The 19,035-nt window shown below is 39.9% G+C and overlaps 1 protein-coding gene and 1 pseudogene across 51 annotated transcripts in view; one reads left to right on the forward strand and one right to left on the reverse strand.

Moving 5' to 3' along the window:
• The window catches only part of ZNF438 (zinc finger protein 438), a 183,289-nt gene that overhangs the window by 69,354 nt on the left and 94,900 nt on the right, over positions 1–19,035 (forward strand). The gene's annotated exons all lie outside the window — the stretch shown is intronic.
• Positions 14,517–18,106, reverse strand: LOC145531433 (large ribosomal subunit protein eL15 pseudogene; annotated as a pseudogene). The gene has a single exon (XR_014072442.1). The product of XR_014072442.1 is annotated as a large ribosomal subunit protein eL15 pseudogene (transcript).

Here is a 19,035-nt window from a genome sequence, read left to right on the forward strand (position 1 = left end):
TTATTCTAGCTTTGGTTCTGTTTTCCTTTGTGACCATGGCAAACCTCTCAGCTCTTCTGGGCCTCAGGCTCGATCTGTTAAATGAGAAAGATGACTCTCCAAGATGCTTTCTAACTGTGAAACTCCACGCCTGATCAGGGCACCAGGGATAACCAGGGAATTTCCACTTGACAGCATTTTTATTTTTAATTTCATTTAAGCAGGGAAGTCAGCTTCATTTCATCTTGTACAGTCAAGAGGAATAAATCACTTCTCTTACTACCTTGAGTAAGGAGAACTAGAAGGATCATGTGTGACTCGTGTACTTATGACCTAACCTAATATTAGCAAGTGACACACGTTGTGGTGGACTGTCCCACTTACAACACCTGGAAGTAATCTGGTTATAGAATGACTCAGAGGAATGTAAAATTACCATCTTTCCCTGAGAAAACTAAGATATTTATTTAGACTCCCAGAAGGTTCTTGCCTTTGTCCCTGGGGTGTGTGTGTGTGTCTTGAGATTGAAGGTCTTGGGAGATAGATCCGCCGTGTGACCTTCAGCTGTTACTGACCACGGTTTTTGGCCTTTCTGAATCAACAGAAGTTGATAAGAGGCTAGATGAGAAGAGGCAAGGCTTTATTGGGGCCCCTGCTATAACTGAGGGCCGAGAAGATAACAGGTACCCTTTCCTACTTCCTGAGGTGGGTTGAACTAGTTCCTTATATGGGGTTAGGGTAGGGGCAGTAGGTCCAGGAGTTGGGCCAGAGGGGTGGCTTAGGTGTTTTGCCCACCCCTCAATCCTGGGTGTTCATTGGAAGGACTGATGTTGAAGCTGAAACTCCAATACTTTGGCCACCTCATGAGAAGAGTTGACTCATTGGAAAAGACCCTAATGCTGGGAAGGATTGGGGGCAGGAGGAGAAGGGGATGACAGAGGATGAGATGGTTGGATGGCATCACCGACTCAATGGACATGGGTTTGGGTAAACTCCGGGAGTTGATGATAGACAGGGAGGCCTGGTGTGCTGCGATTCATGGGGTGGCAAAGAGTCAGACACGACTGAGCAACTGAACTGAACTGAACTTGGTGGTGTTGCGTGCAGGGAGCATGTGTGCAGTACCCTGCTTTTGGTCCCAACACCCTGCTGTTGCTCCTGGCTCCTCAGAAGTGGCAGTTGGGTTCTTTTTGGTCTTTGTGTATCTTCTTGTCCATAATTTGCCCTAGCTATGCATGCACCCAGTTATTTCTAGTCCCTTATAGTTTCTTTGTATTTTGTGGCTTGGGGAGACTTTTGTCTAGGTGTGAGCCCTGCAGCAAAGGGTCCCAGGTCCCAGCTTGTCTCACAAGCAGTCATCAGACCTGAAGGTCACAATGAAGATCCTTCATTGATGAGCTCCTGAGTGGTCCAAAAGGTGTTCACACCGAAATCTTGTTTCATAAGGTCAGCAGCAGGAGGCCGCCCAAGCTAGATTTTTGTCAAAAACTGAGCTGAGCATGGTCACAAGTAGGGTGGGCAGAGAGAGAGTTTTCAGAAAATGAACATGTCACAATTGTGAAAGAGCAAGGACACAGCACTCACTGAATGAAATCTGTGCAACTGTCAAAGGGTGACTGTTTTTGAAGAATGGCTTTGTTTTGGTTCAGTTCTGGAGGATGATTCCCACAAAGGTGCCATCCAGAACAGTGTGGAGAAAAGATCATTGCTTCTCTTTGCTGTAGTCATCACTCTGAGGACTAAAAAGTTATTGAGAAGTTTTATTTCCCACTCTATCAAGAGCTTCTGGGGGAGAATAAAAAGAGAATCATTTCATTTTAGAAATGCATTTTGTTTCAGTAAATAAATGCTGTGAATAAGTCAAAATAAAATACAGAATGAATTTGAAACTTGGATAAAAAATGTAGGTGGTAGGCTTTTATTAAGTGCCACTGTGTGGTAGGCCTCTGGGGTGCAGAGATCAACATTCAGTAGCCTCTGTTCGCAGGAAGTGAACTTGAATGAGGCTGATGGATAGATGGCGAATACTGTGTTTTCACTGGGTTTTTGTAGAGCAGCTACTCTGGAGATGGTGCATTAGAAGTCGACACTACAGGTGAAGTAGATAGAGTCTCTGTTCTCAAGACATTTAGAATTCACAGTGAGATACATCACCAGGTATGCAGAGCACCAGGTGTGCAGAGACATGTAGGAAGACATCAGTAGTTAGATAGCACAGAAGAGAATGATGCAGGAAATTTGAACCTGCTCTAAGAAAAGAACTAAGCAGTCTCAAGGTACCTATTCCTTCAGTGGTTGTTGTAAGTTGTGCTCATTAACTTTCTGGCCCCAGAGGTACACATTCCTGATGTTAAAAATAATAATAGCCCAGAATTGTACAGTGCTTTGCTTTGTGTTGGGCGCAGTCTAGTGCTTTACGTATAACAACTTGTTCTGTGGCCAGATCATGTCCAGCTGTTTGAGACCCCCATGGACTGCAGTACACCAAGCTTCCCTGTCCTTCACTGTCTCTCAGAGTTTGCTCAAACTCATGTCTATTGAGTCGGTGATGCCATCCAACCATCTCATTCTCTGTCGCCCCCTTCTCCTGCCTTCAGTCTTTCCCAACATCAGGGTCTTTTCCAGTTAGTCGGCTCTTCGAATCAGGTAGCCAAAGTATTGGAGCTTCAGCTTCAGCATCAGTCCTTCTAATGAATATTCAGGGTTGATTTCCTTTAGGATTGATTGGTTTGATCTCCTTGCAGTCCAAGGGACTTTCAAGAATCTTCTCCAGCACCATAATTTGAAAGCATCAATTCTTTGGCACTCACCTTTCTTTATGGTCCAACTCTCCATATATGACTACTGGAAAAAACATAGATTTGACTAGACGGACCTTGGTTGGCAAAGTGATGTCTCTATGTTTTAATACACCGTCTAGGTTTGTTATAGTTTTTCTTCCAAGGAGCAAGCATCTTTTAATTTCATGGCTGTATTCACTATCTGCAGTGATTTTGAAGCCTAAGAAAATAAATCTGTCACTGTTTCCACTGTTTCCTATTTGCCATGAAGTGATGGGATGGGTGCCATGATCTTCATTTTTTGAGGGTTGAGTTTTAAGCCAGCTTTTTCACTCTCCTCTTTCACCCTCCTTAAGAGGCGTTTTAGTTCCTCTTCGCTTTCTGCCGTAAGGGTGGTGTCATCTGCATATCTGAGGTTATTTATATTTCACCCAGCAATCTTGATTCCAGCTTGAGCTTCATCCAGCCTGGCATTTCGCATGATGTTACCCTGCAAGTAAGTTAAATAAGTAGGGTGACAGTATACAATCTTGACATACTCTTTTCTCAGTTTTGAACCAATCTGTTGTTCCATGTCCGATTTTAACTGTTGCTTCTTGACCTACCTACTGTTTTCTCAGGAGGCAGGTAAGGTGGTTTGATAGTCCCATCTCTTTAAGAATTTTCACAGTATGTATATACAAACTATACAAATTATACCTAGAATTTTTTATTTGAAATTATAGAAAGATCCCTTTTGATCAAATACTATCCCCCATTTATTTACAGAGAAAGGCTTACTTGAATTATAAATATATCTAAAAGAGATCACATTGCCTCCCACAAACACTGAATCCACAGCCGTTTGAGGTGGGGACTTCTGTTCAGCCTAATGTTCTCCTGGTCAGATAAGAGGCTGCTTTCTCTGTCTTCTCATCTGTTGAAATGTCTGTCCCTTTTTACAGCACTAGAGGTCTTTAATTTATAAGCTGGATTTGTAAATTGCAGGGTCCCAGCTGGTTGGGCCTGTGGTCCTTCCATGCCTGCACCACAGGAGGCCTGCTATTTGCTCCTCTGAGGAAGTTAATAAGAGCTTTTGTGACCTGGTTTGCGTACAGTTTATAGGCTCCCATTTAGGTGATCTGGAGGAAGAAGAATGGGATGAAAATGATTGTGAATGAGAAGGAAAGTTAGAATTTTAAAACCAGCATCAAAATGGTACAGACAAAGAATTAGAAGTTAGGAAGAGCCTAGGAGGAGAGGTTTTTAATTAGAGCAACCCTCAAGACATTGGGAATTGTTATGATGGTTTTAAGTAGGCAATTCTTTGGCCTTAAAATGAATCCGCAACTTGACTTTCTGTATGTGGTTTATGAGATATAAACACACACAAAATTTGAGGCAAAAAGGTAATCGTTTTATATAAAGCTGTTTTGATGTATGGCTTCTTGGATATTGAAAGCCTCCTTGGATCTTAATTAAATACATTGAATGGTTTTAAAAGTTAATAAAGTTGTAAGGAAGGTTTTGTGTTTTTTTTGGCACAGAGAGTTATTTTCAGTGTAGTGAACAGGGATATCATTAGGAAGATTGTTGAAAGCAGTCTGTGACATAAAGCTTGAATGATGTTAGTAAAGAACAGGAGCTTTAAAACCTCACTTGGACCCTATCTACAAATAAAATAAACTTTTTCATGTAATACTGAAATCAGCTATGCAGTTGAAGAGAGTACAATAATATTTTGTATAATTTTATTATTATATTTTGCTTTCTTAAAGATTAATTTTATTGATAGAAGGAATACATAATTTTTTTTAAAGCCTTGCACATCTGATTTAAGTTACCTTTGACCGTCTCAGTCCCAGGGTCATCTCTCGCCATTTATTCTTCCAAATCTTGTTCTGAATACTTATATACATGTATTTGTATGTCTAGAAGAGATACTTGTATCTTGTGTAGATGTTAAAAAATAAGCCACAAATGTATTATGTTTTGCTGGTTCACTTAAGTGTGAAAGAAAAGTGAAAGTGAAGTTGCTCAGTCGTGTCTGACTCTTTGTGACCCCATGGGCTGTAGTCTACCAGGCTCCTCCATCCATGGGATTTTCCAGGCAAGAATATTGGAGTGGGTTGCCATTTCCTTCTCCAGGAGATCTTCCCCACCCAGGGATCAAACCCGGGTCTCCCGAATTGTAGACAGACGCTTTACCGTCTGAGCCACCAAGGAAGGTCTTTTAAGTGTGACCTTCCATTATATCTCTTGTTTTTAACAACAGTAATGTTGCTGATCACAGCTGACATTTACTGAGTAGTTACTATGTGCTAGGCAAGATGTTTAGCATCTTTCATGTGTTTTGTCTCCCAGTCTTCATAATAAGCTTCAGAGGTGAGTAAAACCTGATTTTATATGAGTAAAATTCCAACTTTATTCTATCTCACATTTAACATTAAATTACTAATGTAATTCAATCATCATTCTTTAGTACAACTTCAAAAATAAAACAGAATGATTGCTTTTAATTGTTAAGGATATAACTTTATTTCTGTGAAATTCATTCTTCTGTACCATTGGTCTCTCCAGCCAGCCCCAGAGGTAGGTGTCTCTGCTAAGCCAGAGGCTGGGGGTGTGCTCACCTTTCAGGCATGAACCAGTCGTGTGTCATGTTTGACTCATCCTAAATGAAGAACAGACACCCCAGACATTTCCTCAGTAGTTAATGATTTTCAGAGCCCGTGCCTGTGATGATGTCCTTATTTAAGAGTTAGTTATACGATACAAGTCCTAGGTGTGAGCAGGATTTTTTTTTTAATTAATTTGTTTTTGCTTGAAGGATAGTTGCTTTGTTGGTTTATGCTGTACATCAATGTGAGTCATAGGGTATACACAGAGGTTAAATTTTGAAAGATGCTTTTCACTGTGCTCTTGGCCATCCTGGTAAAAGGCTACAGTCGCAGAAACTCTGATCATTTTTACGGCAGTTTGTAGACAGGGAGTGGTTATTGGGTGGGTTGAGAAAAAAAAAAATTTGCTTATTATGTGTACTCTGACTTTAGAGTTTTGAAGATATTTTCAAAATTTCTTGACAAAATAAAGATCTTTAATATCTGGGATAGCTGTCAGAAGGTTTAGATCTCAGCTCTGCTGCTCAACTAGCTGGGGAACCTTGAAAAGGCCACTTTATGACGTTTCAATCAAATAATAATAATATCCACTTTTGTTGTTCAGTTGCTAAGTTGTGTCGACTCTTTGTGACCCCATGGGCTGCAGCATGCCAGGCCTCTGTGTCCCTCATTATCTCCTAGAGTTTGCCCAAGTTCATGTCCATTGAATCAGTAATGCTATCCAACCATCTCATCCTCTGCTGCCCTCTTCTCCTTAATATCCACTTAGTAAAGTTGTGGGGTGAAATTACATGAAGTGTCTTATACATTGTGAAGCGTTGTGTGAATGTGCAAATATTGGATGATACTTCTATCGTTTTGTCATCTGAACTGTTGTTGAGGTCATCTGCAGTTTGCTTCTTTCACTGTTGCCTCCATCCTGAGAATGTAACCTGCTTTCCTCTGTCCTTTATTCCATGGAAGAGAGCACTGTATCAGAGCTCTGTCATCTTCAGGATAGGAGCTGGGGCCCTATTGCCAAACGTGAAAGTGTTAGTTGTTCAGTCATGTCTGACTCTTTGCAACCCCATGGACTGTAACACACCAGGCTTCTCTGCCCATGGAATTCTTCAGGCAAGAATACTGGAGTGGGTAGCCATTCCCTTCTCCAGGGGATCTTCCTGACCCAGGGATCGAACCCAAATATCCTGCATTGCAGGCAGATTCTTTACCGTCTGAGCTACCAGGGAAGGCCTAAACAAATATTGAAGTACAGCCAGCATTTCTTCAGGCCTAGTGTAAGAACTGAAAAGATCATCTGCAGTAACTCAAGGAGAAGAGACATACCCAGTGTCCCAATAAATATCTTTTCATTGTCATTAATACATGGTGTTTGTAAACATTTTGGCCTTTTTGTCTTGAAAAATAAACAGGTGTTAATTAATATGTCTATGTAGAAAAGTATTTGTTAATAAATTCTGTTGCAGTAGAACATGGTTTGGAAAAACCATCAGAAATTACCTTGCTGTATCTTATTTTTGGTTGTAACACTTAAATTATCCTCAAATCTCAACATTCAAAGAGGGCATGAGGTTTTTATGTTTGTCATAAGGAGACATGGGGTTAAAATGATGAAGAGACCTTCCAAGTCAGCTCTCAGTTCTGGATGAGGAGAGAGCACCATTGATTTTCCATTTGGTCTAGGCTGTGATGGGAACTAATCCTTGCTTAGAAGCTGTGAAAATCTCAGTTGCTCTTTGGGTGACCTGCCGTTCACTGTGTGTGTGTGTCCTACGTGTGTGTGTGTGACCTGCCATTCACGCCATTTACTGTGTGTGTGTCCTGCATGTGTGTGTGTGACCTGCCATTCACTCTGTATGTGTGTGTGTCTGACTCTTTGTGACCCTTTCAAGTGACCCTTTTGACTGTAGCCTGCCAGTCCATGGGGTATTTTAGGTGAGAAGATTGAAGCAGGTTGATATTTACTTCTGCAGGGGATCTTTCCCACCCAGGAAGGGAACCCACATCTCCTGCATTGGCAGGCAGATTCTTTACCACTGAGCCATCAGGAAAGCCCACCAGTCACCATACAGGATCACTACTGGTATAGTTTGCTGCTTGAGGAGGATATGTGTGCTTTGGAGGAGGCACATTGCTGAAAAAAAAAATTCTCTGGTTTTACTGTTCCCTCTTCTGGATAGTTCCAAAAACCCAAGCCTTTTAATTTTCACTGATGATTTGCTTTGTCATCACTGTATTCACTTTCACTGATTTCTTGACCTAGTCTTTGTGGCAGACTGTCCCTAACCTGGTTATACCAATGGAAAAAGTGAAATCTGATTTCAGAGTAACCTGTAAAATTCCATTCCATACTTTAGACTTAGCCCACTGAAGATAGCACTTTTCCCCTTCATTTTATTTTACTCCCCCTATGTATTCTTACTGTCTTGAGCACCATGGCGTTTTTTTGGTTGGTTGTTGTTGTTTTATTTTTTAATGAATCTCTTTCAGACTCACCTATTTATAGAAGCTGAACATTTCCTCCTTTCTCAGAGGCAGTTGTGGCTAGAGTAGCTTCGCTTCTTGAGATCATAACCAGGGGGGTCTCTGAAGGAGTCCAGAACCTGCAAGTCACACTTGCTTTTCCATAATTAGCAACTAGAAATATTTTAACGTGCCTTGACTATACCTAAGCAACTCGTTAAAAAACAGTTTGCAATCTGTTGAATTCTCTAAGCTTCTGGCTTACAGTATAGAAGAAACTTCTACAGAGAGTAGATAAAGGATGGGGTAAGAATTTTCTGACTTGATTGCATATTATTTATTGTGGAAAGAATGTTTTCCCTACAGACTGACTAGGAACAAGATGTTTAAACATAAGCCAGGGTGGAGACCTGTTTGTTTGGTCAGCTTCAGAGGAGCCACGTTTCCCTACTTGTGAAGAGTCTGCCAAATCTTCCATCCTCCCCACCCCCGCCTGATTCTTCAAGTTTCTTTGGGACTTTTACTTAGGGCCCTTGTTGGATAAGGCAGTGATGGAGTGCATATGTGGCAGTTACAAAGGCTAAAGGCTTTTTTTCTGGAGGGACATGATTTTATCATGTCATCATAAATTTATGCTGTCCTCTGTGTGTGTGTGTGTGTGTGTGTGTGTATAAAATGGCTTTTTCCCAGGCCCCCTGTGCAGTTGGCTTGTGTATTCACATAGCTGGGTGGCTGCAGGACCTCATTTATCACACAGGCAGTGGGAGCGGGCATGGAGATATGAAAGGGTTACTGTTCACATTTCCTGTGTAATTCCCTCTGATCTTACTGAGCTGTAATTCCTCTCTTGATGTTAAACATTCCCAGGCTCCTATAACCTTCTCGCCAGCTTGCGCTAGCCAAGTTTGTCCCAGGTGATCATGTATGTAGGCGGACCTCCTGCTTCTAAAGATTAGAAACCTCTTCTTGGTCCATGCGATAGGCTAGCTGCTCTCATTAATTTGCAGCCCAGAAGAAATCCTTTTGATTTAAAACAAGAACAGAGCACTAACGGATTAGTTTTACAATTCACATTAGCAGCCAACGACCAAATCTGTTGTTAAATTAGATTTAAAAATCTTCTGATTCCTGGACTGGTGAATTTCTAGGTAAACGAAAGCCCTTTGGATCTAGTGAAGATTACATTTTTCCTTCTAAAAGCACATTTGAAAAGTGGGTTCTGATTCAGTTCAGTTCAGTTCTGATTGGAAAAGGGTAAATTTTGATGCCACAATCTTACTTTTAGCTTACATGATCTGTAGAGTGTTTTAAGTTACCTCATGTAAAGCTACTTAGCTGAAATGGCAACATTTCTGCATCAGTTCAATTCAGGAGGTAGTAGCTGAGTGTTGGGCAGTATTTATTTTCTACTTTTTGTCTGGTTTTTAAAGTACATAGCAGCTCATTTTTGTTCCACAACTTTTTAAATGTACATATTTGTGGTTAGCAAAAGGTTTTCTATTTTTCCCTTTCCCCCTAAAGTTTTGGGAGCAAATGACATATTCCTGTGAAGCAATGTATGTGTCAGCAGCTACTGATGGATAGGGATACAGAGTACCTATTCCAGCCCTGGCCTCATCTGAGACGAGCTTCTCTTTAACATAGCTCAGGGTTAAGTCTGCTCCTGTAGCTTGGAGCACATTGCCATGTTCCCACCCACCAACTTGGGAACCTGAGGATTCAGGGATGGACAGAAATGAAACAATGTCTCTTTGAAGGAGTTTCTAGGATAATTAAAGTTTGCTGGTGTTTAGGCCAAAGTAGACTATTTTCATGGCTTCAGGTAGTAAGATAAAATACTTTTTATGCACCTTATCTATGGTTTCCCATGGAGGCAGGTAGAGGAATTTTTAGATTGATTCTGTTTGGATCTGGCTTAGAAAGCCAATGTGACTCGTTTCTCATTCTCCTCTCAGTTTCCCAGAGCCTGAGGTAGCCTGTCACATGGACGGCTTTCAGTAGAGGTTTGTTTGAATAAATGAAGTAGACATTACTTTTGTCGATTCTGAATTGGTCTGTATGTGTGTCATTAAGCTCGTGTCTAATAGTAACTCTCACTTTTCCTAGTAGTCTCTAATGATAGTTCCTGTTCACAGTTTTTTGTTAATAGACAGTTAATTCCTCACAGCAGTCTATGTCCAAGTCCGTAAGTGCTTTCCACCTGGCTGGCTAACCGTAGCACTGCTCAGTCATAGAGAAAAATGACATTTAGTCACAAATTATGTAAATTATAATATTAATATTAATTAATATTAATATTTCCTGTTAATATTTCCTAAAACCAATAAGCCCATTTATTATTCTAATGATAGAAAAATGCTTATATTTTCTCCCAAATAGTTATTCCTTAGGACCATGCTAGAGCACTGAATAGTAATGTTAATCAGTGGACAAATACTTAGAGATACTTAGAGAATGATGACATACACAGCATCGTGCCTGGTACTATGTGTTCTGCAAAGATGTGTATGACCTTGGGCCTGCCACCTCAAGTCTAGGCTTCTCCACAAATAGGAGCTTTACACCAGTCAGCTTAAGGCCATCAGAATGGTTATGGGCTGAGAGGCCTGAATGAGAATCAGATGAATCCTCTTTCAGTGCATTAGATGCAGGAGATACAGGTTCAATCCCTGGGTCAGGAAGACACCGTGGAGAAAGGCATGGCAACTCATTCCAGTATTCTTACCTGGAGAATCCCATGAACAGAGGAGCCTGATGGGCTACAGTCCACAGGGTTGCAAAGAGACTGAGCACACACTTGCATATGCACACATACTGGTACCAGGTACTCTTCCATTTATAAAGATATGAATGTCCACATGCACGTACACATATTCGTATGTATGTATACATATGTGTTATCCCCTTAATAACAGCTACTACCTGGTCTGTACTTCATAATTTATCTTAATATACCAGTATTTCTTTGTGTTCTCTTTTAAAATCACTGCTTGAGACTACTACAAATGGTGTTAATTTTATATTTGTAATTCTTGTCATGTTTTAATCATGAGTAAAGTGTCTAAATAAGCATTTGTTAAATGAACTAAAGGACAACCTGTGTGTGCATCTTTTGGTTTGATTATATACAAGCAGTAGCTTATTTAGTAAGATGAAAATGGTTGGTTTTCATTGCAGTAACTTGGTTGCAGTTTATCATGTTTGGAAAATTGTTTTATAGTATCTCTGAGAATATTGGCCTTTTTTATCTCTAACAAATAATTTTACCTTATAATGAACTTTGCAAATTACTTCTGAGTAAGATCTGGGTTTAGGCTTCCTTTTCCAGTTTGGTAGTAGAGGGTAGACACAGGACATTGTGAGTCCTGCAACAACCTAGGTAAATTACAAAATAACATTATTTTAGTGATCTATTATTACATAAATAATTGCCCCAACACTGAGTGGTTTGTTCTGGATAGCTTATGGTTCTGTGGGTTGGGAGTTCAGACAAGTCTCAGTTGGGTAATGTTTCTATTCCACATTGCGCTGACTAAGATCACTGGATGGTATTCATTTGGTAGATGGATTAGATGCTCTGGAGAATCTAGGATATCTTTATGCACATATATGGTGTGTGGACAAAGGTAGAAGATGGGTCTATATGACCTTTTTAGCGTAGTCTCAAGGGAGTCAGACTTGTCCTGTTGTGGCTTAGGACTCCTAGAGAGAATTTTCTAAGAGATGAGAAGAAGGAAGGTGCTATAGAGGAGGTCTACAACTGAAAACTGGCCCTACATCACTTCTACCATATTGTGTTGGTCAAAGCAGTGCCAGAGCCCTCCCAGTTTCAATGAGATGGGACATAGAGTGGCCTCTCAGTGGAAGAGGTATCAGAGAATTTGTGGCCATGTTACTCTACTACACTTCACCCTCTGGCTACAGATGATTTACATTCCTCCTATATTCTAAATGTACTCAACCCCTTCTGAGAATCCGAAGTTGTCATCCCTGTATGGCTTTACTCTCAAGCTTCAGGTCCAGGACCTTGTCATTTAAGTCAGGTCCAAAAGTACAGGAAGCTTGCCTGGTGTAGTTGCCTCAAGAGACAAGTTATTTATTCAACATATATTAGAGAGGCAGGCATAGAATCCCTGCAGTAAACATTTCCATTCAAAATCAGGAAGGTACATAACTTTCACTGGTTCATAGTAATTTTGAAATCCTAATGCTGTCATTTCTTTACTAGCATTATTTTTACTCCCTGGAAATGATTATCCATGGCTCCTGATTTCACCCTAGCAACTCTGAGTCATCCATCATTTTATATAAGAAATGGTTCACGTTTACAACTGGGGAGTCTTGCCAGCCTTGCTTCCTGCTTGTAGAAATTTGAGAGTTCAGAAGCATCTTTTCAGTTTTTTTCTCTTTCTGCTCTTGTCAGTCCTATCTGATATAATTCTTTTAAAAATTTTGTGAAATTCCTGTGTATCAAATTATAGTCCACTCTGTTAGACAGAAGCCACATTCACATTTGTTTTGAGATATGTTTTTTTTCTACTTCAGACTGTGAGTAAAGGCATAATAAGATGATACCCACAAGATTCTGTGAAGCTTTTCTGTTTGAAAGAGTCCAAAAGGGACACCCTCACGATTCCTACAGGTTTTTTATCTAGAAAAGATAGTCTTACGAGGCACACTCTTAAGATTCTTAGAACTGAATTAGATACAACATGTAATCATGATGGTATTTTACAGTCAAACTCTAAAAATTTTTATCCCGAAACCATGCTTTACTGACAGTGCCCTAAACTTGACTTTTTACTTTGAAGCTATATCTTAGTTTTCTGTCTGGGCAGAATGGGGATGAGAAAATGTTTTGTTTTTGAAAAGAGCAAGTCCTGGCTCCTTAAATTCCTGAAAGTGAAATGGTTCTTTTGTTAGCTCTAAATTCTGCTTGAAAATGAAGGAGTTCTTTTGTTAACTTATCTTTCTCTTTGCATCGGGTATTACACTAGGCTAAAAGAGGCTAACACTTTCACCCTTCTGCCTGGTAATCTACTTAGCCAAATCTACCACTTTTTTGGGCACGTTTTCTCTTTTCTATTTTATGCAAGGAATAGTGTTACACCACTGTTTAAGAGGGCTTGTCATTTCTCCATCTGTTAACATTTTCACTAATGTCCTTCAGACTTTCATTAACAGTGTTTTTAAGGCCCTCCCTGTTTCTGCTCACCACTTGGTCCCAAAGCCGATGTCAGTATTTTAAGATTTTTATTACAGAGCCCCCACTTCCATGTCCCAGTATCTGTTATGGTTATCTAATTATGTTATAAATTACCTAAAAACTTAAGAGTCTTGGAAAAATAGTCATTTTGTTGTACTTCACAGTCTGTAAGTCAGTGCAAAGGGCAGGCTCAGCTGGTGGTTATTCTCCATGTAGCATCAGCTGAGGTTAGTTGGTGGCATTCAGCTGAAGGATGAGCTGGTTGCAAGGCTCTAAGACAGCTTCATATTTATATTTCTGGTACTTTGATAAGAATCATTCAAAAGCTAATTTTGGCTGGGGCTGTCAGCCAGAGTGCCTACACCTACCTTCTTCAGGATGACAGTCTTACTATAGTCAAATGATGGTAACAGTAACACAAAAGACAGGAAGAAAGGAATAGGTATCTTCTGTTGTAAAATTCTTATTTATGAAGTGATAAAATTGTCTGAGTCACCAGGGAAGCCCAAAATATTATTAAAACTTAGGTTGTGGTAAGTTAAAGCTCTATAGTTTAAACACCAGAGCAATAAAACTGAAAAAGAAACAGGTAGATCTAATAAGCCAACAGGGAAGATAAAGTGAAATACTAAAAAATATTCAGTCACAGATAAGGCAAGAAGAAATGCAAAAAGGAAACAAAGGATAGATTAGAAAATAGCAAGATGATTATTTCAGATTCAGCCATATAAATAGTTATATTACGTATAAATAATTTAAATGCTCTGAAGACAGATCATCAAGCTAGATAAAAAAGCAAGACCTACTAACTACATACTGTTCACAAGAAATCCTATTCAAATATGAACACAAGTTATAAGTAAAAGAAATGAAGAAGATATGCCATGCAAACACTAATCACTAAGAAAACTGGATTGACTATATTAATTACAACAACATAGGCTTCAGAACAGAGACTATTACTAGCAATATTGAGAGATATTTCATAAGGATGAATCAATTTATCAAAAAGACGTTAACAATCCTAAATATCTATGAGTCCATTAACAGAGCTTCAAAATACTTAAAGTAAAAATTGACAGAACATAAAAGATGTTGTTCAGTTGCTCAGTCTTGTCTGACTCTGTGACCCCATGGACTGCAGCACACCAGGCTTCCCTGTCCTTCACCATCTCCCGGAGTTTGCTCAAACTCATGTCTATTGAGTTAGTGATACCATCCAACCGTCTCATCCTCTGTCATCCCCTTCTCCTGCTGACTTCAGTCTTTCCCAGCATCAGGGTCTTTTCTGATGAGTTGGCTCTTCGCATCAGGTGGCCAAAGTGTTGGAGCTTCAGCTTCAGCATCAGTCCTTCCAATGAATATTCCGGGTTGATTTCATTTAGGATTGACTGGTTTGATCTCCTTGCTCTCCAAGGGACTCTCAAAAGTCTTCTCCTGTACCACTATTCTAAGGCATCTTTTTTTAAGTGCTTAGCCATCTTTATGGTCCAACTCTCACATCCATACATGACCACTGGAAAAACCATAGCTTTGACTGTACGGATCTTTGTCAGCAAAGTAATGTCTCTGCTTTTGAATATGCTGCCTAGATTTGTCATAGCTTTTCTTCCAGGAAGCAAGCATCTTTAATTTCATGGTTGCAGTCACTGTCCAAAGTTATTTTGGAGCCCAAGAAAATAAAATCTGCCAATTTTTCTCCATCTGTTTGCCATGAAGTGATGGGACCGGATGCCCATGGTCTTCGTTTTGGGGTGTTTTTTTTTCCAATTTTTAAAAATTTATTTATTTTTTACTGAAGGATAATTGCTTTACAGAATTTTGTTGTTTTCTGTCAAACATCAACATGAATCAGCCATAGGTATCCATATATCCCCTCCCTTTTGAACCTCCCTCCCATCTCCCTCTCCATCCCACCTCTCTAGGCTGGTACAGAGCCATTTTTTGAGTGTTGAGTTTTTAGCCAGCTTTTTTCACTCTCCTCTTTCACCTTCATCAAGAGTCTCTTTAATTCCTCTTCACTTTCTGCCATAAGGTTGGTGTCATCTGCATATCTGAGGTTATTAATATTTCTCCTGGCAATCTTAATTCCAGCTGTGCTTCATCCAGCTTGGTGTTTTGCATGATGTACTCTGCATATATGTTAAATAAGCAGAGTGACATATACTGCCTTGTTATCCTTAAACATAAAGAATAAATAGGCAAAACTACAGTTGTAGTTAGTCTCAAACACTTCTCTCTCAGCAGTTGATTTATAAGTAGGCAGGATATTAATAAAAAAGAAATCTGGAACAACACTGTTAACCAGTTGGACTTAATTGACATTTATAGAATCTTGCACTTAACAATAGAAGAATACACATTCTTTTCAAGTACACATGAAATTTTCATCAAGGTAGGTCATATGTTAGATCATAAAACAAGTCTCAATATATTTTAAAAGACTAAAACTATGCAGGACATGTTCTTTCACTCTTTCTAAATTGTATTAGAAATGAATAGCAATAGAATATCTAGAATTCCTTCCCCAAATATTTAGAAATTAAATAGTACACTTTTAAATAAAGCATGGTTCCATGAAATCACAAGAAAAATTAGAAAATATTTTTAACTCAATGAAAAGTGAAAACACATGGGAACAATATTTATGTAGCAAAAGCTGTGCTTAGAGGAAAATGTATAGCTTTAAGATACAAATATTAAAAAAGAAGAAATGTCTAAAACCAGTTATCTAAGCTTTCACTTTTAGAAGCTGGAAAATTAAAATGAACCCAAAGTAAGTTGAAGGTAGAAAACAAGAAGTAGAAATCAATAAAATAGAATATTATAAAGCAGACAAATAATGGAGAAAAATTGGTGAAAACAAAAGCTGGGTTTTCTTGTTTGTTTATTTTGGTTTGGTTTAATAGACATTTATTCTGTTACATAGTTGAACAACCTCTACACACAAAATAATATGGTTTAAGATTTTTTTGAGTTGGAAGGAATTCGGGTCTTAAAAGGTTTTGCAAGCCTGTTTTCCGGAAATCACTTAAATGGGCCTTTTTAAAGACCCTTGAAGAAAAAGAAAAATTCGTTCAAGAAAACCAGCAATTAAATTTCAAAATCAAACTATTTATGAAGATAGCAAGCCAAGAATTGGGGTAATTCCTCTTCTGTATTTCCTACACTCAAATCCACCCTGGGAAACACAAGCCTAGTCTAACAGAAAGACATGATGGAACAAGCAGGATGAGGTGGTAGGGGCAACCACAGCTGGTGGCCCGTCAAGTCTGGAACGGTGAGGCTGGTTTGAGCAGGGATGGGAACTGCAGACAACACAAAGTTGGAGGCCAACTGAACTTGCACTGACACCAACAACATGAGTTTTCTCAGTAGCCTTTTAAGAATGGTGTGACTTGACCCTAGAGAACAGATTACACTTACCAATGATACTTTTAAATATAATTACCCCTATTTCCCCCATCTCCTAATGTGGCTTAGCGAGTTCATGATGGTCACAAACTAATACTACAGAAAAACATTTAACTTTTTGATCCAAGTTTTTTCCTATCGTCCTACGCTTGAAAGGGATCTGATGAACACCAAGCTCCCAATCCTAACATCACTACCTTACAAACCTTAGGACTAGTACCTCCCCCCTCACTTATCTAATGTTCAGTGTTCAGTTTTAATCGACACCAGTGTAAATATGACCATTTTGCATGAAGTTCGGTATTCTACAGATCCCAAAGCCTGAACCAGGAGCTTCATAAGAACTTCAGTGGTACCATGGAGGCCAAGGCAATTTAATTTAGGCAAACCAGGATTTGATTCACTCGTCAGAACCCTCTTCCAACAGGTCTATTCAATTCTCTTAAAAATGGTGGAATGATTTTACTTTTCACCTTTCAGAAGCAGCAGTTACACAAATGTAGTATTAGATTAAGCCTAAACGTGGGCCCTAGTCAAAAATTTCATTATTTTTCTGCATATGATCATGAGAAAGGATCAGAACAGCCTTCACATTTCCAAGGAAAATCCAACTGATAACGTTGTCCCTGGCAAACTCCATTAAACTGCAGAGCATTGCATCACCCCAGTCAAGCTGCAGGTCTCACCACATGCATCAACAAATCTACTGGGTTAAGTTTCTGCACTCCTCTTTTACAGAATTTTACACCTATTGTACCAAACAGCATTTTAAACACAGACACATCAACTCCCTAATAAAGCAAAAACAAAGGCATTTCCCTTATTAAAAACAAGATACACCATCACTTCATATACACTTATATGTTTAAGTAACTTCAATAAGTCTTCAAGCATTATTGCACTTTAACTTTCATAATTTGACAATGCATTCAATGAAGCAATCTGCAGACAACTAGTTTTAACAGACAAATTAAAAAACACTTTTAAGCAGACAAGAACGTCCTAAATTGTTTATTAGGTAAGAACTTTACAAACGTTACTTATATTAGCGGTAGCGGTGGAGCTGGAGAGTATTGTGCCTTCTCCAAGCTGCACGGTGAGAGCCACCAATAGTGTGGTGGAACTTGCGGCCCTTGCCCAGGCCACAGCTCTTTCTGCCTGCAGACGTCAGCCCCCGCATCTCCCTGTGCTTGTGGACTGGTTTGGTGATCCACTGGGTGTCAGGGTTTCTTCTTTATGGAATGGATCAATGAGGATAACCTCAAAGAATTTGTATGTAGAATCTTCACCAACCCAGTAGGAATTCAGGACCCTCAGGGCCCCACAGTGGGGCCAGCGCACTCCTCCGCAACCGACTGCAGGCTTCGTGCAAACTTGAGCTGGTTGACACCGTGGTGGACAGGCTTGCCGTAGGTGGCACCTTTAGGAACTGGGCGTTTGCGGCCACCGCGGCACACATGGATCCAGTATATGACAGCCTTGCTTGGCCTTGTAGCCCAGCCTGCGCGCCTTGTCGGGCCGGGTGGGTCGCGGGGCGTGGTGCAGCACCGAGAGCTGACGGTACTGCCAGCAGCGCACCCACGTCCGACTGCTTCTTCCTCCACAGCTCCTGGATGTACTTGTAGGCACCCATGTCGGCTCACCCTGGTGGCTGCCACCTGATGGAAAGGCTGGTGTTTTTTTTTTTTTTAATCGATCAGGTTAGTTGGCTCTCTTTAGTGGCAGTTCAGTGCCTTCCATATATTCCTAGATATAAGAGGTTAAAATTGTCCTTGTCTTTTAAGCTCTAGACCCAAAACTGGTGTCTTGTCATAGCCACCATATTTTATTGGTCAAAGAGGCCAATTCAGATACAAAACTTGGGAAGTACATGTGTACCCGCTTCTTGATGGAAGGAGTTTCAAAATATTTGTGTCACTCAAGCACAGTCATAGTTTTGAAGACCTTAGAGTTATGAATGGAAAGAATACTGAATGAACTGAAGTAACAGAAATGGAAGAGCACCTATGGGATGAGACTGCTAGAAATCCTCTTTCCTGAGTGTGTTTGCTCAAAATGAACACTGGCTAAGGATCAAGCTTGCTGTATAAGTGAGACTCTTTGAGGGGAAAGAAAAACTGTGGAAGTTTTGATGATCACATAGTCTGGCATATTGAACTGGAACCTAGGGAGGCTTCAGACACGCTGGTTTTCCCCATAGGTTGTTTACTGAGCCTTGAGACAGGATGGGAGGTTGGGAAGTTGAGCTGGAAATATGCAGTGATGTCTTCTGCAGTCTGCAGTGCTTAGGAGACAGTTTCTGTGTGGTAGGGTTAGGGTGGCTGCAATAAACACGATTAACTTCACCTTTGAGACATTTTACACTAGAAGTAAAATAATTAGATTGAAGTGAACAGCTCCTTACCCTACCAGTCTAATAGAGGGAAGGATGGACCCTCACTGGGAGAAAATAATGTCAGCCACAGTTTTATGACTGTTATATTCAAAATTCTGAGAATACAGTAAAATATGACATGTGAAAAGTAAAAAAAAAAAAAGTTCAAAGAAGATAAACAGAAGCAGATCTGCCAGTGATACAGATCTTTTGGAGTTA

Source organism: Giraffa tippelskirchi, chromosome 13, assembly GCF_054371585.1.
Source record: "Giraffa tippelskirchi isolate mGirTip1 chromosome 13, T2T-mGirTip1v1.2.pri, whole genome shotgun sequence".
Lineage (NCBI taxonomy): Eukaryota > Metazoa > Chordata > Mammalia > Artiodactyla > Giraffidae > Giraffa > Giraffa tippelskirchi.